At 40.1% G+C, this 26,171-nt stretch overlaps 1 pseudogene; it reads right to left on the reverse strand.

The window, feature by feature from the left end:
* LOC107565559 (NACHT, LRR and PYD domains-containing protein 12-like) overlaps positions 1-26,171 on the reverse strand; it is a 168,278-nt pseudogene that overhangs the window by 115,163 nt on the left and 26,944 nt on the right.

The following is a 26,171-nucleotide window of genomic DNA, read 5'->3' on the forward strand; positions in this document are numbered from 1 at the left end:
CTTGAGTTCTTGGCATTTCTCTGTCAACTTTTAGTGACCTGGACCATGTGTCCAGGGGGGAAGGATGGGGGAAGGGGCTGAAGAGCAGATGGTCTTTCTTCCAGATCTTCCTATCTTGAACAAAGCCTGGGTGGCTTTACAAAGAATTTATTTTATAAGGAAATAATTTCACTTCTTTCAACAATATACAAATTGACAACTGTATGTACAGGTATATTACAATAGACAGTTTTGTATGTACAGGTATATTATGTGCAAATTTAAAATGTAAACTAAGTATGTGTGTTAGATAAATAAGTGTAAAATGTGTGTTCCACAATTATTGTCAATTGTTCATAAGATGGATTGTCTGAGGGAAGAAACTGTTCCTGTGCCTAGCGGTTCTGGTGCTCAGAGCTCTGTAGCGTCGACCAGATGGCAACAGTTCAAAGAGGGACTGTGCTGGATGTGAGGGGTCCAGAGTGATTTTCTTAGCCCTTTTGCTCACTCTGGATGAGTACAGTTCTTGGCGAGAAGTGAGGGTTGTACCAGTGATTCGCTCAGCAGTCCGGACTATCCTCTGTAGTCTTCTGAGATCAAATTTGGTAGCTGAGCTGAAACAAACAGTTATTGAAGTGCAGGGGACAGATTCTATGATGGCAGAGTAGAACTGTTTCAGCAGCTCCTGTGGCAGGTTGAACTGCCTCAGCTGGCGAAGGAAGTACAACCCCTGCTGGGCCTTTTTAACAATGGACTCAATGTGATTGTCCCACTCCAGGCCCTGAGAGATAGTGGTGCCCAGGAACCTGAATGACTCCACTGTTGTTACAGTGCTGTCCATGATGGTGAGTGGGGGGAGTGCAGGGGGGGTTCCTCCTGAAGTCCACGATCATCTCAACTGTTTTGAGCATGTTCAGCTCCAGGTTGTTAAGACTGCACCAGACAGCCAGCTCTTTAACCTCCTGTCTGTAAGCAGACTCTTCACCGTCCTGAATGAGGCTGATAAGTGTGGTGTCGTCTGCAAACTTTAGGAGCTTGACAGAGGGGTCCTTTGAAGTGCAGTTGTTTGTGTAGAGGGAGAAGAGCAGTGGGGAGAGAACACAACCCTGGGGGGCGCCAGTGCTGATCGTACGGGTGCTGGATGAGAATTTTCCCAGCCTCACTAGCTGCTGCCGGTCTGTCAGGAAGCTGGTGATCCACTGACAGATGGAGGTGGCCACGGAAAGCTGAGTTAATTTGGGCAGGAGGAGGTTTGGGATGATAGTGTTAAAAGACGAGCTGAAGTCCACAAACAGGATCTTCACATAAGTCCCTGGTCTGTCTAGATGTTGCAGAACATAATGCAGTCCCATATTGACTGCATCATCCACAGACCTGTTTGCTCTGTAGGCAAACTGAAGAGGATCCAGCAAGGGTAAAGTAATGTCCTTCAGGTGGGCCAGCACCAGTTTTTCAAATGACTTTATGACCACAGACGTTAGAACCACAGGCCTGTAGTCATTTAGTCCTGTAATTTTGGATTTCATTGGGATGGGGATGATGGTGGAGCGTTTGAAGCATAAAGGGACTTTGCACAGCTCCAGTGATCGGTTGAAGATCTGTGTGAAGATGGGGGCCAGCTGGACAGCACAGGATTTCAGACAGGCTGGTGTAACACAATCTGGGTCTGGTGCTTTTTTCCTCTTTTGCTTCTGGAATACCTGGCCCACATAATCTTTGCTATTCTGAGGTGCAGGAGTAGAGGAGAGGGGGGTTGCAGGAGGTGTTCATGCAAAGCAGAAGACTTTCCCCTGATACAAGCCAAACCCCTCCCTGAAGATCTGAGTGCACAATCCTGAGTACACTGATGCTTCTGTCACATCAATGCCACACTCTCTCAGGTCTTCCTCGTAGAAGATCAGGTTGCCTTTCACAAGCTGCTGAAAAGCCACTTTCCTCAGTTCGAGGATCATGTCTTCATCTGTCACCTTCTTCTCATAGTCCTTCTCACGTTTGATGTTGGTCTGAAGGATCAGGAAGTGTGTGTACATTTGAGTGAGAGTCTTGGGAATCTCTCCACTCTCTGCTGGACTCAACATCTTCTCTAGAACAGCGGCTGAGATCCAGCAGAACACTGGGATGTGGCACATGATGTAGAGGCTCCTTGATGACTTCAGGTGTGAGATGATTGTATTGGCCAGACTCTGATCACTGATTCTCTTCCTGAAGTATTCCTCCTTCTGTGGCTCATTGAAGCCTCATACCTCTGTCACTCGATGGACACACTCAGAGGGAACGAGATCAGCTGCTACTGGTCTGGAGGTGATCCAGATGAGAGCAGAGGGAAGCAGATTCCCCACAATGAGGTTCATCAGCAGCACGTCCACTGAGGCTGATTCAGATATATTACACATATTCACTTTGCTCTTAAAGTCCAGAGACAAACAACACTCATCCAGACCATCAAAGATGAACAACACTTTATATTCATCACTGGATATTTCAATTTCTTTACTTTCAGGGAAAAAGACACGAAGAAGATTTGAAAGACTGAGTGTTTTGTCCTTCATCAAGTTTATTTCTCTGAAAGGAAGTGGAAATATGAGCTGGACGTCCTGATTCTCTTTCCCTTCAGCCCAGTCCAGGATGAACTTCTGCACAGAGACTGTTTTTCCAATGCCAGCGACTCCCTTTGTCAGCACAGTTCTGATGGCTTTTTCTTGTCCAGGTAAAGGTCTAAAGATGTCACTGCATTTGATGGCTGTGTCCTCTGTTGCTACTCTCCTGGATTGTGTCTCAATCTGTCTCACTTCATGCTCATTACTGATCTCTCCACTCTCACTCTCTGTGATGTAGAGCTCTGTGTAGATCATATTCAGGAGTGTTGGGTTTCCCTGCGTCGCTGTTCCCTCAAACAGACGGACAAACTTCTTCATCAGATTTGATCTAATTCTGTTGAGGAATTCATGCCTGTAAAATTAAAATACTGCATTATTAAATAAGCTAATGAGCACAGTGTCTTTTGTGTATTCCATTTATGTAGACCTGAGATCAGTCTTTGTATCTTCACTCTTATAATCTAATGGCTGATTCACAGAAGCGTGACTCATCATAGACACACAGCTGGACTCTGCTTCTGATCTCTTCTGATGAATTGAACTATAACAGAGAGAGATTAAAGTGAATCCTTTGAATTAACATATTTATCAAAGTATACTTATATATTATTTAAACAATCACTTTAAAAAGCACTTCAGAATCATTTACACTATTTTATTACACACATGTTAAATAGAACTGAGTACTTTCACAAATGCATCTCTGTGTAACACTAAACATGTTAAAATATCAGATAAAGATATTTAAAGATAAAGATAACAATATTTTGATCATATGAAATGACATAATAGTAATAATATTTATATAAAATGCACCTGAGATCAGCCCTTGTATATCCACTCTTAAAATCAATTGGATGTTACATAGACCAATCACTCCTCATAGACACACAGCTGGGCTCTGCTTCTGATTTCTTCTGCTGAAATGAACTACATGTAGTAATTAATCATTCATTTTATTTCTAGCTCAGGTTTTGAAAGGACTCGAATCTGAAAATTCGACGTCCACCTGATTAGAACTGATTTCAAATTTCAATAGTTTACACTTTATCAACGGTCGTCCAGCCGTTAATGTCCGTGTATCTTAATCTGACTGTGTATTTTCCTTGGCCACTGGATAATACGTTCTTTGATAAGTAAGCTACGAGCTAGGTAACGTAATCTTGGCAATGTTTGACTTTAAAGTTATACAACACCAGCCAATGATTCTTTATAAATGAAAACGAATTTATTGGCTATTCTATATTACATTAAAACTAAGCTAAAACACACATACACACACATACATATACAGCTCAGAAGAATGAAAGAAATTAATTAATGGAGTTGCATGAGGTTTTCTTGGTTCTAACACTCGTTTTCACGAGTAGTTTTAAATTCAGCCTGAGAGAATTCACAAAGCAGATATTTTCTTATCTTTACTGCTTAACTCAATTCACCAGTTCAGCACCCATTTCAGCAGCTGTAAGATTTGTTTGTACTTGCGTTTTGCTGAAATCTGAGAAGCTGAGAGGTTTTCTCGTTGCTGACGCAGGCTTCCTGGATGGCTTCTGGAGGGAAATTCCGTTGCCGATTGGTTACTGCAGTGACGTCAGGATGACGTCCCTTTTGGGAGATCCCTCGTTGGATTGGTTGGTTGCTGGGTTACGGAAGAGCCTCTGGTTCTTCTGAGAGAGTCTGCTTTAGCAAGACTTTGCGTTCTGCAGAGTTAAGAAGCTTCAACTGAAGTGTTTGAGTTCTTAGATGGTCGATCGCCTGATGGTTCAGCTTGTGAGCACAAGTTAGAGTGCTCTCCACATGGCGAAGAGCCTGCATTTGGGAGAGCAAGCTGCAAAAGCCTTCACTCGAGAGAGTAAACAGCGAGAAGCAATTGAATCTGCCTTGCAAAGGGGTTTTGATCCGTGGCATACGTCCAACCTACGGCGCGATCTGCCAATCGGCTTCTTGCAAGGCGGAGCGTGCATACATTTAACAAGAGGCTTCAATTCATCACATGAGGACACCTATACAATTTGTTAATACCTCTATAAAGTCTCTTAAATGCAAATATTGTACCTACTATTAAAGTTTACTTTATTTCAACATTCTGCATTTGTCGTGCCCATTCGTTCAAGGTTAAACTTCACATATTACACACATTTAAAAAAAGGTAATAAACACTGATTAAAGTTGCACCGATTACATGAAACACATCAAGCATATTTATAAGACATACAACATATTATTTGTGAATCTGGTTGACCTGTTATGCGCATAACTGATTATCTGTTGAAATTGTCTGTTGTAAGTTCCGTGTCCCTTTTATGGCATGCAGGGGGGAAAGGGGAGGTGTCCTGAGGTCATGCCCATGTCACGAGTTGGGTGTCTGCCATTCTTCTCCTGGACAGAGAGCTCTTAATCTGTCGCTTTCTGTTTATCGAATTTAGCAATTTATGCATTAGACAGTCATGGGGTCCAGGCGTGTCTGTCGCTGGAACATTTCCAGAGACCATGTCCTTCATTCTGTTGGAATGCAGGATGTGATGGGAATCATGTGTTAGCCCCGCAGCTACGCTACGTTTCCGGACGGAAGAGACTGAGGGAAGCGCTTGCTGGAGACCGCTGTGCCCTGAAGCACCGTTGGTGGCAGGGTTGGCAGAAAGGTCTCCCGATGGCACTGAGGAGAGATGGACACCGTATGATGCGGTGCACCCTGCTCTTCCCCAGTAGGGGCCGCCCTCAAAGGTCCTGAACTTATCATTTCAGGGCCTTTTGGTCGAGGACTTCCTCTGAAGCACGACCCTCAGATCGGCTTCGAAGCCCCCGACCTAGAGCGCCGCTGACCTCGGTCCCATTGCGGGGGAGCACAAGAAGCAACGTTCTGTTTTTGTGCCTCGCGGTATGAGGAGGAGGAGGTACACGGCAAGGGCTGCTCCCGCCCAGCAGCCCCCGGAGCTAGAGAGCGGCGAGGGAGGAACCGCTGGAATGCCGCCGCCTGTTTATGAGCCTCCTGGTACCTGTCGATGACGGAATTGACAGCGTCGCCAAACATGCCAGAAGGTGCAAGCGGGGCATCCATGAGGAAGACCCTGTCCTTTTCTTTAATGTCGGACAGGGTCAACCAGAGATGCCTCTCTGCTGCCACTAGATGTAGTAAGTAACGGCTTGGAGGGCAATGCCGGAGCCTTTAAGGACGATGCCGCACCAGGGGACAGATAGCTCGCAAGCGTCTGCTCCACCCGGGGCATCGCCTTATAGCCGTGGTCACTAACCCCCGCCACATTTGCATACTGAGAAGAGGCGGCGACAAATAAACGTGACGAGGATGGTCTGGCCCACGATCTGGACACCTCGGTGTGGAGATCGGGGAAGAACGGCAGGCTCCGGCGTGGAGGTGGCAGCTTACTCTAAGCCTATATGTGCTTCCTCCGCAGAAAGCGTTCATCTAGCTTGCTTTTCTGTGGTTCAGCTTGTTTCTCGGCGGGCCAATCGATATTTAACTTAGCCACAGCACGAGTAACCACCTCCAACAACTCCTCATACTGGGATGAGAGAGGGGGCGAATCCTCATTGACGCCCTCCACATCAACCTCCTTGGAGGAAGATAGGCGGAGTGTCGAGCCCGTTCCCCTGGGGGAAGAAACCGCAGAGCAGGCTTCCGATCCCAGAGAGTGGGCACCGGATCAGGCGGGTGAGGAAGAAGATAGGGACTTGCCCGTCTCCATTCCCTCCGCCAAATCCAATTGCGAACCCCACGAATGCAGCCGCCGCTCTGCCTTGGCTGAAGCGGGACCCGCACCGCGAGGAATGCTGGTGAAGGCTCCCTCCTCGAAGAGAGCCTTCCAGGAGCGAAGCGAGCATAATGACATTCGCTCACGATGCGGACAGTCGGCCCCCTCGAGAGCCGACTCCAAGCAGACAATGCACAGATGATGTACTCGTGATGTAGCGAGGGCAGGGAGGAACACACAGCCTGAAATGCTGTCCGCCTTCACCCTTATGTTTGGTATTCTCTGTAGCCTTTGATATGCTTTATAACTTGTTTTTCAGACAAACAACATAAAATAAGACACAGAATGACAAGCATGACTGACACAACGCAGAGTGCTTGCTGAATGACAGAAAGCTGACGCCGGTTCCACCTCACAGGCTTTTATAGCTTCCTGGTTGCTACGTCACCCGCCTATGATGTCTTGCCTTTGCATTGGACTGATTACACATGTGATTCAGAGCATGGTCATGCTGAAGGCATTCCCAAAGCGTTCTCTGACGCAGCTCAAGTTCATGAAGGGGAAATATAGACTATACAGTAGATCGATTTGGAGCAGACGTCACAGTTACATCACTTGCAACTGTGCGCGCATTGTGGTGGCAGAAAAACACTGGGAACAAGTAGAGGGAAACGGGTAAAATTGATGGAATAAGCGAAAAAATTTATTGTGACTTTGGATGTCAGAATCAGAATTTTTATATAATACTGTCGTCAAAGACGCCATTTTAAGCTAAACGCAGACGTTAAACGGACAAACTGTGGATGAAACCTGATTACCCTTTAAAGCATACATTTGATTTAAACAATAGGTCTACATAATATTCAGAAAGGGGACATATTGTATTAGCCGTATAGTTAAAGCATGAAATACTATTTAAACATAACATTTTACATAACATTTACCTATTTGCAAGTTTATATCTCCTAGTTCGGACTTTATAACTTGATTCAACTCAACAATTGCGAGTTTGTCAATTCTGAGGGGAAAAGATATAATGAGATATAATGTGAGATATAATCTCGGAATTGCAAGAAACAAGTCAGAATTTTGAAATATAAACTCAAAATTACTTTTTTTAAATTTATTATTTTATTCCATGGCTATAGACTGCTAAGTTAAAACTGGCATTTTCTGCCACCAGATTGGCTCTGCCCACAAAAACGTCATCACTGTTTGCAAACACTGAAATTAGTCTATACAATAAAATAGTACAATGACAAATTCGCTTATATTAAACTTTTAACTTTTATTAACAACATAAATAAGGATATAATATGTTTTAACCGCGTTGTAACACAAATAAATAAATGGTCTTTGGATTTCCCCTTACGTAAAAACGATTGTTGTTTGTGGTTCATTATTAGCCTATTAATTAAAACACATCAGCCATAAAATAGAACTATGGCAAATTTGCATATATTAAACATCTAACTTTTATTAATAGAATAAGACAGATATTGATGAGTCTGTAAAAAAAATCCACTGACTTCAAATTCAAAACTTAAGTTCAGGTGCTGCCTTAAATGTATAAGTATCACATTATTCAAGGTCATTTCATGTAATTTCAACCTAAATTATATATATTAAATTGACTTTAAAAATCAAATTGAATCTTGTATAGGCTAACTTAAAAATTAAGTTGAAATTTGTTAAATTAATTTGATGAGTTAAAATGGAAAAACATGTCTAAAACTTATTAATCACAATTTTTTACAGTGTAAAAATGCAGAAATGACACAACCAAGCGAACTCGCAGACGAGGCATATTTGATTTATTATTATGACTGATAACATATATGCTATTGTAGCCTACTGTAAAACATCCTGCAGTGGTGATACTTCACATGTAACCGGATGAAAATAAAGCACTAAAAACTTGCGACGCTGCAAGTATGAGGTGTGGTCACGTTAGCGAAATTTCGCAAACAAAATGGTCAGTTTTTATTAACAAACAGCGATGTATCATACAGTTCAGTGTTTTGGGCAGAGATGGGCATGAGTACATGAAAATGTATTTAAAATACAAATACAAAATACTGTGTGGAAAAATGTAATGCAAATTACATTAGATTTATTTTTCAAAAGCTTTAAAATACAAAATACAAAAAAGTATTTTGTATTTCAAATATGTATTTTAAATACATTTATCAGAAATACTGAGCATCCCTGGTTTTGGTCACATTGTTTTAACTGCTTGAGGCATTGTTCGCAACCTCTCAGCCTTGACAGCAACCATAGCCTACCGCATTTCTTTCTCCACTAATGCAGCATCTATTCAACAAATTAATTACGATATGAAAACATGCACTACAGTATACTTTGTACAGAGGTTTCGTTGTCTGTTTTAAATCCACTTCTTAAGTCTCCCGCCCTGTCCAGCGCTCAGTGTCACGTGTCAAAACAAACAGCACGTGGTGTCAGTGATTCGCCTCTAGAGGTCGCTCTCGCACCGTAAAAATACACCAGACCCTCTCAGCCGCTCCAGCAATGGACGCAAACCGGAAAAACTATCGCCAAGGATTTTATAGCCGATAGTTCCAGCAATCGACTATCTGTGCCGATTAATCAGCAAAACCGATCAATCAGTCGACCTCTATTATTCATTGCTTTTCAAACAAAAATCCAAATCCAATGATGATAAACCTGTGCCACCATTTTCAATTATTTTGATAAAATTTCTAGTATATATTCTGTATTTTATTTATCATTGATATTTTGCTTTCATTAGCATTTTATTTAAATAGGTACTTTTACACTTGCCATGTATTTATATGTTTTGACACCTTGGCAAATAAAAAAAATAAAACTTAAAAATTAAAAAATATATTGTATTTCTGTCTGACGCTCAATATCGCTTAAGTTCATTTCAAAATAAGAGTTTTGAAGTATATTTAAATCAAGATATGGCAGGGCAGACACTTCTCTAGACATTATCAAGTGGAAGCTCCTCTTCTTGAGATGACACATATTTAATAAAAATAAGTTGTCTATTTCTGAATTTCAAAATGCACAGTTATGATGATCTATATTAAATCTATTCCTGAGAAGCTGGACAGCTCAGGATGCAAGCCCATCACTGAAAATCTTGATTTTCTTTGGTTTTCGATGGTGTATAAACATATCTATTTTCATAATGTCTTTTGGATAAAAAACCATTACTATACGTTGTTTTGTAAATGTGTGACGACCTCTCTTATGTGGGGTTTTCCTCCAAGTAATTTTTCTCTCGTAGTTTCACTGAAGATGCCTGTTTTTGACTTCTTTTTGGGCATTTTAAAAGAATCAAGATTAATGGCCACAAGAGAGCTGGTTTTGTTTGGGTTCCTTAAAGGTAACATATCATGAAAACCTGACTTTTCCAGGTTTTAAGTGCTATAATTTAAGCACTGAGGAGACAAGAGAGCAGTGGTTTTATTGAAGGGGAAGTCGTGGCCTAATGGTTAGAGAGTCAGACTCATAACCCAAAGGTTGTAGGTTTGAGTCTCGTACCGGCAGGGATTGTAGGTGGGGGGAGTGAATGTACAGCGCTCTCTCCCACCGTCAATACCACAACTGAGGTGCCCTTGAGCAAGGCACCGAACCCCCAACTGCTCCCTGGGCGCCGCAGCATAAATGGCTGCCCACTGCTTCCGGCTGTGTGTGTGCACTTTGGATGGGTTAAATGCAGAGCACTAATTCTGAGTATGGGTCACCATACTTGGCCACATGTCACGTCACTTGATTTATTTACTGTATATTGCTGCTGCCATACAGATCTCAAATAAACATGCAATTTATTTCCCAGCTGTTTACCTTCATGGACATAACCAACTGTTTTTATAACTCATGTGTTTTTTAACGTAAACTTGTGTGTGAATGAGAACTTCGTTTAGTACTCGCATGCTGTCTGGTGGTTGCTTTCTGTCCATGTGCTTCAGATGTGTGCGCTCAAAAAAACATATATCAGAAGTTTAAACTAATATGGTTTAAAACGCATGATTTCAGCGCGATAAACATGATAATCAGAACCAAATCAGATGTTTTTTAGCAGGTCCGAGCTGTAAAGGCGCAGCTCTATTCTAGAAAAGGGGGCCGGGGAGCAGCAGCTCATTTGCATTTAAAGAGACAGGCCCGAAAACAGCGTGTTTCTGCTTCCATTCAAAATAGGCATTTTCAAAATGATATAATAAATTATCTGTGGAGTATTTTGAGCTGAAACTTCACAGACACATTCTGGGGACACCAGAGACTTATATTACATATTGTAAAAAGAGGGCATAATATTTTGTACATCCAACACTGCTTCACTACATTACACTTCAATGCATTCCTGTAACTTTACATCACGGATTCCTGACTGTTACATTCTACATTGTTCTATTTTTTTATAGTTTGATTTTGTGCATAAATTTTGTATTCTACTTCTGGCTTTCTCGTGTGTCCCTGTTTTTGTTACGTCCTTTTTGAGCCATGGGGAGTAACAAATAGGGGCTCATCCTTGTCGCAGTAGAAACCAATCAACGTGAGGATGATTTGGAAATATCAGAGACATTTTGTCGTTTTGTTGTGTCTTTGATGCCTTTGATCGAGTTTGGAAATCATGTTTCTTTTACCAAAAACACGGGTTGAGATTACACATACCGGTCTGAGTTGCCCTCAGAGAACAAATACCTTTCTTTCCATTTCTCCTTAAATATCCACCCTTCCAGGTCAATTTTCTTATTTTTAACATGTTTAAAACCATAACTTGACACACAAGCATCAGTCACAACACAGCGATCATCAATTAGGTCCTGCTGGAGATTCTGGCACTGCTTGATCCATTACACGCGTGTGTTTGTGTCCCAAGGTGTAACATCAATGCAAATGAGAAAAAATAATTTGCATTAAAAATAAAATATTGTAGAAAATTTTCACACCTGCCATTTACCTCGCTAACTCTGCCTATATAAGCCCTGTGTTTTCACTCTCTCATTGTGAAGTCTTGTTTGTGTTACGCTGCATTTCTGAGTGCTCTCTCTGATTACCTGTGTTATGGTTTTGATCTTGTGCCTGGTTTCCTGGATTTCCCTGTTGGCCTGTGTTTTGGACTCTGTTGTGTGGATTGTTTGACCCTTTGCCTGGTATTTGGATTAGGATTGTGGATTACCCTTATTAAAGCTAAGTTTGGATCTTCAACCCAAGTCTTGGAGCAGTTTGTAACACAAATACACTGTATTTTTCAAAATAATATGTTATTTATTATTTTACATTATTGGTCAAATCATCCCGGGGGCCAGATTGGACATCGGATCTACATTGTAGACAATATCTAGTGAATCTAAAATGATTCTGCACTCAATTTCATGGGCCATTACCGATAAAACAAGACAGTGAAAGATGACACACATGACAGTGTGATGCTGTGTGTCTCTGTGTCTTCAGTCTCTGGTGATTGTGTGACTGTGACGTCTCGGAAGTGGCGCCTTATTCACCAGCAGCTGATCCTGAGGAAACTGGACTGACGTCTAAATACCGAGAGTCCTACAATAAAAAGCACAGACAGTCACATATGAGTATGAGACATAACTGCCGTCACATCACATCAGCAGATCCATTTCAGAAAAAACACAGTATATTCATATTACAGCCAGACAACAACTGATCATAGATTAATGACAGTGAATAATCAACAACTCTCTCTTTATCAGTTACACACAGAGACACTGGAAGAGATGAAAATATTCATAGATCATCACATAATTAAACACAGTTTAAAAGTAAGGAGACCAAATTGGAGCTGAATTATTATCTTATATTCTCCAAATACACACATATATTAGGCCTGTTACTAAACTTTGGCCATTTTAAAAGATTTAAATAATAATATACTCACAACAGTCTAATGTCTCTAGTTTATAATGTGGATCTTCTTTCAGATCAGAGAATAACTTCACTCCTGAATTTTCTAGTGTATTCCCAATCAGACTCAGAAGTCTCAGGTGTGAGGGGTTTGATCTCAGAGCTGAAGCCAGAGCAGCACAACCTTCATCTGTGACGCCACAATATCTCAACCTGTAGAGAACAATGACACAATGTGAATTGTAGTTCAAGTGTCTGCAGTTTGTTATTGACTCTGGTCTCAGAGCAGGAGAGGAGATATAATGACAAGCATTGCCATAAACTGCTGCTGATAGAATGAGATTTATACATGTTGATGCTCAGTGGTGCTGTTTGAAACTGTCATGTGATTCAGGACTGAACAGACACACAGAGCTGAATGTGAGATATTCTTTCATAGTGATATAAGGACGGATCTGTCTGGAGAAACAGTCACTTGAACCTCTAATAAACACCTACAGGAGGACATTTGCTTCACAGGAGCCACGTGTTCCCCATTACATCTCATTTATTAACTCTTGTGATCAAACACATCCTTGTGTCATGTTTGGGAACGTATAAACTGAAAAGAAATCACTAAATCACACATTAGTATTTGAACATTTAGGTTAAATCTTTATGACATCTGTGAGAACACAATGAGCTCATGGGATTTCAGAAAAAGTGGAACATAAGAGGAAAATAAACTCTTACACAGAGATGAGCAGGTGAAGGAGTATTAATCAAACTAGCAGAAGCAACTGAAGCTCCAGTAAGTGTTTGGTGGGTCAAACACAGGAGCAGCAGCTCATGTGATGTGATGAAGATGAATGAAATGAACTTCATCTTCAGTCATCAGAGTCAGTTGTGCTGAGATTTAGTGTGTTTACTGAACATTTATTTTACAAGCTTTAGTCTTAGAATTTACATTAAAGGACAAAGACATGAGACTATTAGAGAGATGATCTTACCACAGTTTCTCCAGTTTACAGTGAGGATCCTCCAGTACAGCAGACAGCAGAGTGACTCCAGAATCTCCTATTTCATTCCCAGTCAGATTCAGTCGTCTCAGGTGTGAGGGGTTTGATCTCAGAGCTGAAGCCAGAGCAGCACAACCTTCATTTGTGACGCCACAATTCATCAAGCTGTAGAGAACAATTGACACACTCTTCAATCTCTCAGATCAGATTAGTTTAGCAGTGAATCAATTAGTAAAGAGAAAATACAAATCAATGTGTGATGGATCATTGGACTGAGATTTAAAATGCCAAAGAGCACAAAGAAAAACATGCTCATTAATATGTATGGATGGAGTAGTGGTGTGTGTGTGTGTGTGTGTGTGCGTGTGTGTGTGTTTCTCATCCATCACCTAAGGATAGCAAAGCCTGAGATCACCTACACTGATGTAATACAGATATTATTTATACTTAGTGTAAATTGTGTCAGATAGTACTTACACCTCCAATGTATTGCCGTACATTACAAAACAGTATGTAATAACATATTCTTTGTATATGATTCTATTGATTATAAACAGATGCTGCCTTATAGTGTCCTTACTTGTGTCTATTCCTAAAGCCACTCCTACACCTGCTCCTAATCATACTGAAGCTGCTGATCAGTGAAGGTTTTCTTGAAGGTGCAGGAAGAGAGTCATGGTTTTGAGTTTGGGAACAATATGAGCTGCATGTGGTTGATACACCAGCCCATCTGATCAACATGAGGACACCACATACAGCTTCAATAACGAGCCTGTTAAATACCTGTGAGACATTATATTTCTTTTCTTTTTTTTTTTAAGTATTATGACATGAGAAATCAATTTTGCCTTGATCTTTTGACACATAGGAGGTCTTTATAGTAGTAAATCTCTTCTCTGTCTTTTGGCTAAGATCAAACGTAGTCTGGAGCCGGGGCTTGCTCCGTCCACTCCACGCATCGGCCTGGTATTGCAGTGTCGCCAGGAACGGTGTGCTTCCCCTTTTTGGGGATTGTCGCTTTTTTCGTGGGAAGTCGTGGCCTAATGGTTAGAGAGTCGGACTCGTAACCCAAAAGTTGCGGGTTCGAGTCTCGTACTGGCAGGGATTGTTGGTGGGGGGAGTGAATGTACAGCGCTCTCTCCCACCGTTAATACCATGACTGAGGTGCCCTTGAGCAAGGCACTGAACTCCCAACTGCTCCCTGGGCGCCGCAGCAAAAAATGGCTGCCCACTGCTCCGGGTGTGTGTTCACGGTGTGTGTGTGCACTAAGGATGGGTTAAATGCAGAGCACTAATTCCAAGTATGGGTCACCATGTTACTTTCACTTCACTTCAAATCTTATTTAACGGTATGAGAAATTGTATTTGACGATAAAGATATTTCAATCATGACAACTCTCTGAACATTTTAGCATGGTGATGGATATGACAATGTTAATGCATTTGGTGGAACAGATCTGCTACGCTGCTGCTGAATTGCTGCTGCTGTTGGTTATTGCTGTAGTTGTAGATTATTGCTGCTGCTGCAAGCAAGTACAGGAACTTGCTACTTTCAATGCATACGGCGATACTGTGCCATGAGTATTTAAGACATGCTGCTGCTGCACAAATAGCATATAAAATAACCCCCCAACAAAGCTAGAAAAAGAAACAAAACATTTAAATATGTATGCTGCCGCTATACAATAATATGCTTAAAATCATCTCTTTAAGGCAGAAGGAATATAAAAGATAAAACCCCCCAGAACAAGCAGATCTATTGCCAAGACATATGTACTGCTGCAGCTCCGGAGAGCCGTGAGACCGTGTTTGCACTATCTATGTGAGCCTGGGCCGGCTTTGCCAAATGGCTTAACGCTAGTGAACTATTGCTGTGTGTACCTGATCCCTAAATAACTATGTGTGTCTGAGCCAATAACTCAAACTTACCTAAGTAGAAACGCGCACTGTGTCATTAACAAACAGGAATTACACTGTAGGCTGATAGATGAAGTAACCCCCAGCAACCACCTGGCTCAGGCTCGGGTGGCCTGAGCAAATAGTTTTAAATTAAACATAATTTAATTAATTAATGTTCATCAACGTTTCTGCAGTGGAAATACTTACCTTTAACTTATTAATAAGCTAACAAAATATTTGGCGAAAGAATAAATCACTGTACACCCTGTAGTTGTGGTGTCATATGCCCAGGACTAATTCTGCCTCAGAAGCAGCTGCTCATTTATTTTGATAATTTAAAATATTTATTTTGCATATTAAGAACAATAATGTTTGCATTGTATGAACACATCATTGCTAAATGCGTGGCTCCGTTCCAAGATGGCCTTGAGCAAGACACTACAGTGACTTTATTTAAATGCAGTTGTCTGCTTTTATATTAATTGTGTCTAAATTAAAATTTGCAACATAGAAATGCTGTGCATGCTGCTGAGAAATATCTCGATGACTGAATGCCAATGCAAGCTGCTGCTACTGCACAAGAGACTGAACTGCTGAGAGCTCCATTAATTAGGCATACGAGTAGCTAGGCAAATGCCTATTTTACTCTAACATGGTGTCTACGCCAGACACGAGCGGCACAATATGACCAAATCAATAGACCCGTAACGATAGGTAAAGCGGTCTGTAATGTACAGTATGCAGTGCGATACGGCCAATGCAACAAAACTTCTGCTACTGCTGCTTTTCATAATATTCACTAACATTTCAATACAGAGTTGAAGTACATGCTGTTGCTGTTAATGATATTCACAATGTTGTAGTAGGAATTTATTGTGTGAGCTGTTGCGGTTGTAATATTTAATCAGAATTTGCGAAGCATAATCTACTGCTGCTGCACGAAACCTGCTGTAAGCCCTGTTGAATTAGCAAAGTAATAAATACCTATTGCACCTTAAAGAGGCAATTTACCCTCCATGAGTTATCACTAAAATTGTATGCAACTAAAGTGCTTTCTGCTGCCGCTGCTATATTAGCCATAATAATGACTTGCTATGCTATGCTAATATTATTTCTAACCTTGCATCTGAATTTGCGATGCATGCTATAAAATTAGCTAACATTGCGATCTGAATAACTATGCATACTGCTGCACAAAAGTACTTAGAATTGCTAAAATTAACATGAAGCCCTAATAATAATAATAATAATAAATCACTTATACAGTATATACACACACTATATATATATGTGTGCATATATACAATATGATTTCTGTTTGTGATCATGTGATCTTCGGTTAGGAGATCTTGTGATGCTTTTTAAAGCAAAGTTGGGGTTGATTTCGAGTTCACATACAAACATAAATAGAATAGGCTAATTAAATTTGTCTATTTTAATGTAAGACAACATATTTTTCGTCAGTGATAGAAAAATTATTTAAGATGGTAGTGTAAGCAAGTTTAGTTTGAAAACGTTTAATAGTAAATAAGACACAATTAGACAATATTTGAATAAAATAATAATAATAATAAATATTTATTTGCAACAACTGATGGAGTACTGAATACTGCACGCACGCGCAGCGTTGTCAAGGTAACATTTGGTCAGTCATTCCCTTCGCCAAGGGAGTTTCAAACGTTTTATTCAAATGCAGCTTGCTGTCTTGCGTCTCAGTTGTTGATTGTATTGAAAATTGTGCTGTAGTGATCATATTGTCCTGATGATTGTTTTGTTCACTGTTCATAATGGATTTATAATGGATTTATAAACGGGTAAGATTTCAAAACATTAATCTCAATTCAATATTTCATATCCCCGTATTTATATATTATTACAGATAAACAAAAATAAGTTAACTATGAATATACAATACATTATTCCTTAAATGTCAACCTTATTGAAAGTTCGTTCGTCTTGGCTCAAAGCCACTTGCTGAGAACTTTTCTTCACAGAAGCTTTGCGTGAATATAAATGATGCATTAAATAAACTCTTTTGGAGTCAAGCAAAACATAATCAGACCCACTCGTTGTTTTAATCATACACTAGATTTAATTATATCCCATGGAATTGATCTTAATGATATAGATATAGTACCTCAAAGTGACAATGTTACTGACCACTACCTTGTATCGTGCATGCTGCCTATTACTGATATTAACTATATGGCTCTGCGTTATCATCCAGGTAGAACTATTGTTCCAACCACCAAAGATAGATTCACAAATTAACTGCCTGAAAAACAGTATGTCCAGCTATAGACAGTGTGGGCCAGTGTTGCCAACTGCTTTCAATTGAAAGTAGCTAAAACTGGTAGCTAAATGTCACTAGATGACATCACAATGGCAAATTCACTGATGTATATAAAGATGAACGTAGATCAGTGGGCAAGATGAGAACTTGGATAAGGTTTGTCCAAGAAGTTGCTATATTTGTCCCTACACTTTTGAAAAAAGTCTCAAAAGGGGCGGGGAAGTCGCTAAATCTAGCTACAAAGTAGCTAAATTGGCAACACTGGCCAGGGCCGAGAATGTCCGCAAACTCCAACACGGTCTCACCCCTATTCGTCACATACTGCCGTTTGGTAATTTCCCCCTCACGTCCATAAGCCGACGTTGAGGGTACCCCCTATTTGTCGCTTGACAATGTAGAGGGTCGTCCGATAGATTTGAGTGCAAATCCCTCATCTTTGAATTTTGACGAAATGGGGTTATCCATCCAGCGGTTTGCCTGCGCTGGAAAGTATGGTTTTAGGCGATTGATAGACAGGCTCTAAAAGCTGCCAGGGCCGAGCATATCCACAAACTCATAGAAAATAACCAAAACAATCCAAGGTTTTTATTTAGCACAGTGGCTAGATTAACACATAATCAGACGTCACCCGAACTAAATATTCCCTCACTGTTTAATAGTAATGACTTTATGAATTTCTTCACTGATAAAATAGATAGCATCAGAAATACAATAACAAATGTAGAATCAACAGCGTCTTGTAATTCAGCTTCAATCATTGCACCCAAGGAAAAACTGCAGTGCTTTACAACTATAGGACAGGATGATCTAAATAAACTTATCACTGCATCTAAACCAACAACATGTTTATTAGATCCCGTACCCACTAAATTACTGAAAGAGTTGTTACCTGTAGCAGAAGAACCACTTCTCAATATTATTAACTTGTCGTTATCTCTAGATCACGTCCCAAAACCATTTAAACTGGTGGTTATTAAGCCTCTTATTAAGAAACCACAACTAGATCCTAGTGAACTGACAAATTACAGACCCATTTCAAATATTTTGTTTATGTCTAAAATTTTAGAAAATAAAGTTGTATCTGCTCAATTGTACTCCTTCCTGCAAACAATGATATCTATGAATAATTTTAGTCAGGTTTCAGGCCCCATCATAGCACAGAAACGGTACTTGTTAAAATTACAAATGACTTGCTTCTTGCGTCAGACCAAGGCTGTATCTCATTGCTAGTTTTACTTGATCTTAGTGCTCCGTTCGACACTATAGATCATGACACACTCATAGATCGATTACAAAACTATACAGGTATTCAAGGGCAGACTTTAAGATTAAGGTTTAGATCCTACCTTTCCGATCGCTATCACTTTGTCTATTTAAATGGGGAATCATCTCAATTAAATCCAGTAAAGGATGGAGTGCCACAAGGATCTGTCCTAGGCTCTCTGCTATTTCCAATATACATGTTGCCCCTTGGTAATATTCAGGGGTGTGAAGTAACGAATTACAAATACTCACGTTACAGTAATTAAGTAGTTTTTATCAGTAACTGTACTTTTTTGAGTAGTTTAAAAATTGTGTACTTTTACTTTTACTTGAGTACATTTTAAGTGATGTATCTGTACTTTTACTCTGCTATTTTCCTCCGTTTGTGGTCGTTACATGCTTATTTTAATTTTATTTTTATCCATCAACGAGATTGGATAGAGAGTAATAGGTCTCGTGACTTTCGTCAAATTAAATTGTGTATAGAAAACTTTAACCACCAACTGTTTATCATGGCTGCTGGAAGTGCATTCTTCAAGCATCAATTCAGTCGCACCTTCCTCTAACTTAATATGTTATATCGGATCTGATGTATATATGTATATATCTTAATATGATATATACAGTGGGTACGGAAAGTATTCAGACCCCCTTAAATTTTTCACTCTTTGTTATATTGCAGCCATTTGCTAAAATCATTTAAGTTAATTTTTTTCCTCATTAATGTACACACAGCACCCCATATTGACAGAAAAACACAGATTAATGAGGAAAAAAATTAACTTAAATGATTTTAGCAAATGGCTGCAATATAACAAAGAGTGAAAAATTTAAGGGGGTCTGAATACTTTCCGTACCCACTGTATATATATATATCTCGGATTTCTGCTTACTAAATGATTTGTATATATGGTTGCCTATCTACACGGCCCCTAAATTTGGTGTGAGGTTGCGGGTATTGCATACAGTGTTAACTCCCGCAAGTGCCACGTTCGGTAAATTCCCCACTCCCTTATGAGCGCGATCTGCTCTGCCTCGTCTCTCTCTCGCGTGCATTCTGCAGCAGTCACTGGGATAAGTCGTTGTTGCTTGTTGAACTTGTTGACTTTTGATGAGTTTGAGCGCGTGAAAAAGTGTGTTGGAAACACAAATTGAGGACCAAATCTGCACCTTATTGATGACCCGTGGCGTTAATATAGGCTACTGCATCTGTGCCAGCACGTGATATTATAAAACTGCAGCTTGTTAATAAACGTTTTTTTTTAAATCCATTTTATACAGTCCGCCTTCATTTAGCAAGTCCACTCGCGCATAAACAATTTTCAAGTTCAACACTTTTTGTTCCGTTCAGTTGTGGATGCTGCTGATTCACCGAGACCACCCCAGCTCAGCAAAGAGACGTGTGTGTGTGTGTGTTTCCTTTGAAACAGTTTCCCCAGAAATACCTCGCTATTTAATGCATTTTTCCATACAAATTGTATTATCAGCATAACAATTTGAGTAAATGTGTAAAAGGTATGGCATGAATTTGCCATCCTTCTAGAACAATGTGCATTTATGTTAAAATTGTAACATAAATTATCAAGTTTAGTTATTCTTATTTCTTTATTGCAAAACACTAAAACTGGCACCGTTTTGCAGAGAAATAGGCTCTCATTTTAACCCATATCATGGTGTGTGATGCTGAACTATGAGTTTCTAATGGTGTTTGTATTTGCACTGTTCTAAGCATTAATATTTTATGTGCAACAACAGCATGCTGTCTAAGTGGCCTTACTATGGAAGCCCGTTTCCGCCACTGAATAAAAAATAAAAGAGGTAATTGCGACTTTTTATCTCACAATTCTGACTTTTTTTCTCAGAATTGCGATATAAACTCGCAACTGCGAGTTAAAAAGTCATAATTGAGAGATATAAACTCGCAATTCTGAGAAATAAAGTCAGAATTGCATGATATAAACTCCCAATTGTGAGAACATATCAGTCTTTTTCCCCATCAAAATTGGACTTTAACTCGCAATTGCAAGTTTATATTTCACAATTCTGAGAAAAACAAGTCAGAATTGCGAGTTTTTATCTCGCAATTGTGACTTTACAGTATATCATGCAATTTTGACTTTATAGCTCGCAATTTTGAGATTATATATAGCAATTCTGAGAAAAAAAGTCATAATTGTGAGATAAAAAGTCGCAATTACCTTTTTTATTTTTTATTCAGTGGGGGAAACGGGCTTCCATACCTTACACATGATTTTAAATCAATTTTTTCAAACTTTATGATTTAAATGTGGATGATTGTATTGAGAATAACTTTCATATTTTCTTCAACTGAATACTGTTTCCGTGCTGTTTTGATGTATTTTAAAGAGTTGGCAGTCAAAATTAAAACTGCTGGATGATAGATACTCTTCATTCTTTATGACAAATAAGAAAATGTGAATTACAGAATGTACAACATTTTTAAAAGGTATCAATTGCGGTGTACAGCGTTTATTATGAGGGGGTAGAATCCGCAGCTCAGTACTCACTACTCAATATTCATGAGTACTTTTAAATAAGCTTCTCTTTTACTCTTACTCAAGTAGTTTTTTGGACAAGTACTTTTACTCTACTCGCACTACATTTTTTGGAAGGTAATGGTACTTTTACTTGAGTATATTTTTTCAGTACTCTTTCCACCACTGGTAATATTATTAGAAAGTACAGGATTAGTTTCCATTGTTATGCTGATGATACTCAACTATATATCTCAACAAGACCAGATGAAACGTCTAAATGTTCTAAGCTTACAGAGTGTGTTAAAAATGTAAAAGACTGGATGAGCAGTAATTTTCTCCTATTAAATTCGGATAAGACCGAGATATTACTTATTGGACCAAAAAAATAGTACACAGAAACTCGTGGATTACAATTTGCAACTAGACGGGTGTACTGTTACTTCCTCTACAGTCAAAAACTTGGGTGTTATAGTGACAGCGAATTGTCTTTTGAAAATCATATTTCCCATGTTACAAAAACAGCATTCTTCCATCTTAGAAACATTGCCAAGTTACGGAACATGCTACCTGTTTCTGATGCAGAAAAGCTAGTTCATGCATTCTTGCACTGCTAGGTGGTTGCCCTGCATCTTCAATAAACAAGCTACAGGTAGTCCAAAATGCAGCTGCTAGAGTCCTTACCGGGTCAAGAAAATAAGATCATATTACCCCAATATTACTACTTATTTTTAAGGCCCTATATGGTTTAGATCCTGCATACCTAATTAGTCTTCTATCACGCTACAATCCGTCACGCTTCCTAAGGTCGCAAAACTCTGGATTCTTGGTAGTACCTAGGATAGCAAAGTCCACTAAAGGAGGTAGAGCTTTGTTACATTTGAATCCCAAACTCTGGAGTTCAGACACACTCTCTCTGTTTAAATCTAGATTAAAGACACATATCTTTAGCCAAGCATTCACATAATGTATCTCACAACCCTGTACTTTCAGTTACATCTGATCAAATGCACATTAACATTCTTTTGCTTGGGTTGAACACATAATTCTTTGCTTAGTTGGAACAGCAGCTACGCTCATTTTTCTCAATTTCCTTTTCTGTTTCTTTTATTGGCATCCCGTGGTAACTAGGAATTACACAAGCTTCAGTCTGGATCCAGCCTTTACAAAGACCTGAGGTGACCGAACACCTGCGAAGAGATGATGCCAACCCCTCAGAAGACCTCAGATGATCCCACCCCTCAGACAACATACAAAATTACCAAATTTTGCTATAAGTGATTGCAACATATAATCATTGATGTTAATATTGTTCACCGTCTGTTTGATTACATGACATTAACTAACAGCTTGATTTTTACCGTACATTTCTGCCATATGGACATCAACTTGATATAGTCACCACTGATAAGCTATTACTAAATATAACTTAGACATTTTAATTTTCTGTAAAGCTGCTTTGCAACGATTTGCATTGTGAAAAGCGCTATACAAAAGCTTGAATTGAATTGAATTGAAAGTTGAAAGAAAATTGTACAAACTCTGAAATGAAGCATGAGTTTGGTGGCTGGTAGATTAGTAATACTGTCATTGAGAGAGGGGGCTTACAATTAAATGCCAAACATTCAAAGGAAGACAGCTCAGGGAGGGCTAGATGGAACAGATCCAGAGGACTGCAGTAGATGGCAGCCAGGCCACCACCATGGCCAGTGCTTTTTGGAGATAACAATAGCCAGGAGGGCAAGTCTCGTTTAGAACAGAAAAAAACATCTGGTTGATGCCAGGTTTCTGTGAGGCACATTATGTCCAAACATTTGTCCAGAATGTGATCCTGTATGAAGCAGGATTTGTTTGTGAGGGATTGTGTATTAAACAGTTAAATTTTAATGTTGGATAAAGCAGTAAGTCTCTGTACTGGCCGAAGTAAGCTGAAATCCACTCCACGTTTTCTGTCTGGCTCCATGTGTGGCGCTGTTGCAGCATCTCCAGTGCTACTAATCCACAGAGTGTCAATGCTCTGATGACGTGGAAGAGATGCGACAGGGTGCACAGCTGCCCAGACGGAAGGGATGGTGTCACCAGACCGGGAGTAAGCAAACTTTCGCCGAGAGCTTCTGTGGATGTAACGTAGGAGTCCAAGTTCTTTAATGACTGATATACATGATGGAGTGTTGTAGTTATTATATTCCATCAGTTGAGTGGCCGAGTAATTCATTATGCCAGTCACACGGGCTCCACGTCTGTTGTTAGCCGCTAGCCACAGAGGTAATATGCAGAGCAAGAGAAGAACTTGGCACCAAGGAATCATCTGTGACGTGACTGGAGAAATCGAGACCAGGAGAGGTGGATCGTGGTAAGCACCAAAAAGGAGCTGTGAGCACTGGAGATGCAGGCAGAGCTAGGATAAGCCGTGGCCAGTTAGCTACAGAGCTAGCCGCAGGCTAGTGATGCACGGATGAGCTAAAACATCACCCGAATCCGCAGCTTCAAATAAATTATCCACCTGCCAACCGCCCGCACCTGTATTTTTGTCTGATTTAGATAACCGCACCCGACCCGCACCCGATCATCACATTAGGGTTCGTACAGTCATAAAAAACCTGGAAAAGTCATTGAACAGCAATTTCCAGGCCTAGAAAGTTTTGTAAAAATAAATAAACTCAAAAAGTTTTTTGAAAAGTCATGAAAATCTATTTCACAATACTCTGTAATAGAATTACGTTTAATCAGACACTGAATTTCGTTGCGGGATTACGCATACATCGCATTACTCATTCCCACAGCTTTCGACTTTAAAATGAGGGAAATTACTGCAAAACCTTAATTCAATATAGCGTGTAGGTTAGATGAGTAAATAAATCCACACAAACCATCAGATGAAAACAGCGTAAGTGATTCAGCTGTACTGGGTCTTCTCTCTTTGACTTCCGCTTCACATCGACGCATCTAGAGCTGCTGCATAGAAGACTTTAGCTCGCGTTTCAGGACAGTTGACAGAATTGTCAATTGCCTGATCGGTCATTGTTGCATCATCACAAAAATTTATTATTTTCACGTCTTAAGCCATTCGGTACTCGTGCTCTACAGAGGCGCGTGCGCTCACATTCACATCCAAAGCGCGTACTGCGAGTACCAAATTGAGAAAGTACTGTCGGGTTTGTCTTAAGTTAATGTAAATAGTTGCAAAATAAAACGCATGAGTATCAGTATTGGATCTGTGAAATAGGTCTTGTGACAGCAGCCTAGCTGTGCCATCGTTTATTAATGTTAATCAAACAACAAAACTTACTGCTCTTGACTAAATAATGTTTTGTTGAATAACTTTTAATGTTAATTAACACGTTCATAATTTAGAAAATGTAGTTAATACTTGCATACTTGCATATTTTATCCACCCGCGACCTACCCGCAAATAATCAGAATGCATTTTTTTATTACCCGACCCACCTGATCCGCGGATTATCCGCAGCACCCGTGGATATAACCACCATCCACGCATCACTAATATACAGTGGGTACGGAAAGTATTCAGACCCCCTTAAATTTTTCACTCTTTGTTATATTGCAGCCATTTGCTAAAATCATTTAAGTTATTTTTTTTTCCTCATTAATGTACACACAGCACCCCATATTGACAGAAAAACACAGAATTGTTGACATTTTTGCAGATTTATTAAAAAAGAAAAACTGAAATATCACATGGTCCTAAGTATTCAGACCCTTTGCTCAGTATTTAGTAGAAGCACCCTTTTGATCTAATACAGCCATGAGTCTTTTTGGGAAAGACCCAACAAGTTTTTCACACCTGGATTTGGGGACCCTCTGCCATTCCTCCTTGCAGATCCTCTCCAGGTCTGTCAGGTTGGATGGTAAACGTTAGTGGACAGCCATTTTTAGGTCTCTCCAGAGAAGCTCAATTGGGTTTAAGTCAGGGCTCTGGCTGGGCCAATCAAGAACAGTCACAGAGTTGTTGTGAAGCCACTCCTTCGTTATTTTAGCTGTGTGCTTAGGGTCATTGTCTTGTTGGAACGTAAACCTTCGGCCCAGTCTGAGGTCCTGAGCACTCTGGAGAAAGTTTTCGTCCAGGATATCCCTGTACTTGGCCGCATTCATCTTTCCCTCAATTCCAACCAGTCGTCCTGTCCCTGCAGCTGAAAAACACCCCCACAGCATGATGCTGCCACCACCATGCTTCACTGTTGGGACTGTATTGGACAGGTGATGAGCAGTGCCTGGTTTTCTCCACACATACCGCTTAGAATTAAGGCCAAAAAGTTCTATCTTGGTCTCATCAGACCAGAGAATCTTATTCAGGTGTTTTTTAGCAAACTCCATGCAGGCTTTCATGTGTCTTGCACTGAGGAGAGGCTTCCATCGGGCCACTCTGCCATAAAGCCCCAACTGGTGGAGGGCTGCAGTGATGGTTGACTTTCTACAACTTTCTCCCATCTCCCAACTGCATCTCTGGAGCTCAGCCACAGTGATCTTTGGGTTCTTCTTTACCTCTCTCACCAAGGCTCTTCCCCCCCGATAGCTCAGTTTGGCCGGACAGCCAGCTCTAGGAAGGGTTCTGGTCATCCCAAACGTCTTCCATTTAAGGAATGGAGGCCACTGTGCTCTTGGGAACCTTAAGTGCAGCAGAATTTTTTTTGTAACCTTGGCCAGATCTGTGCCTTGCCACAATTCTGTCTCTGAGCTCTTCAGGCAGCTCCTTTGACCTCATGATTCTCATTTGCTCTGACATGCACTGTGAGCTGTAAGGTCTTATATAGACAGGTGTGTGGCTTTCCAAATCAAGTCCAATCAGTATAATCAAACACAGCTGGAATCAAATGAAGGTGTAGAACCATCTCAAGGATGAGCAGAAGAAATGGACAGCACCTGAGTTAAATATACGAGTGTCACAGCAAAGGGTCTGAATAATTAGGACCATGTGATATTTCAATTTTTCTTTTTTAATAAATCTGCAAAAATGTCAACAATTCTGTGTTTTTCTGTCAATATGGGGTGCTGTGTGTACATTAATGAGGAAAAAAAATTAACTTAAATGATTTTAGCAAATGGCTGCAATATAA

This window comes from Sinocyclocheilus grahami, unplaced genomic scaffold (genome assembly GCF_001515645.1).
Source record: "Sinocyclocheilus grahami isolate Dianchi unplaced genomic scaffold, SAMN03320097.WGS_v1.1 scaffold1008.1, whole genome shotgun sequence".
Classification (NCBI taxonomy): Eukaryota; Metazoa; Chordata; class Actinopteri; order Cypriniformes; family Cyprinidae; genus Sinocyclocheilus; species Sinocyclocheilus grahami.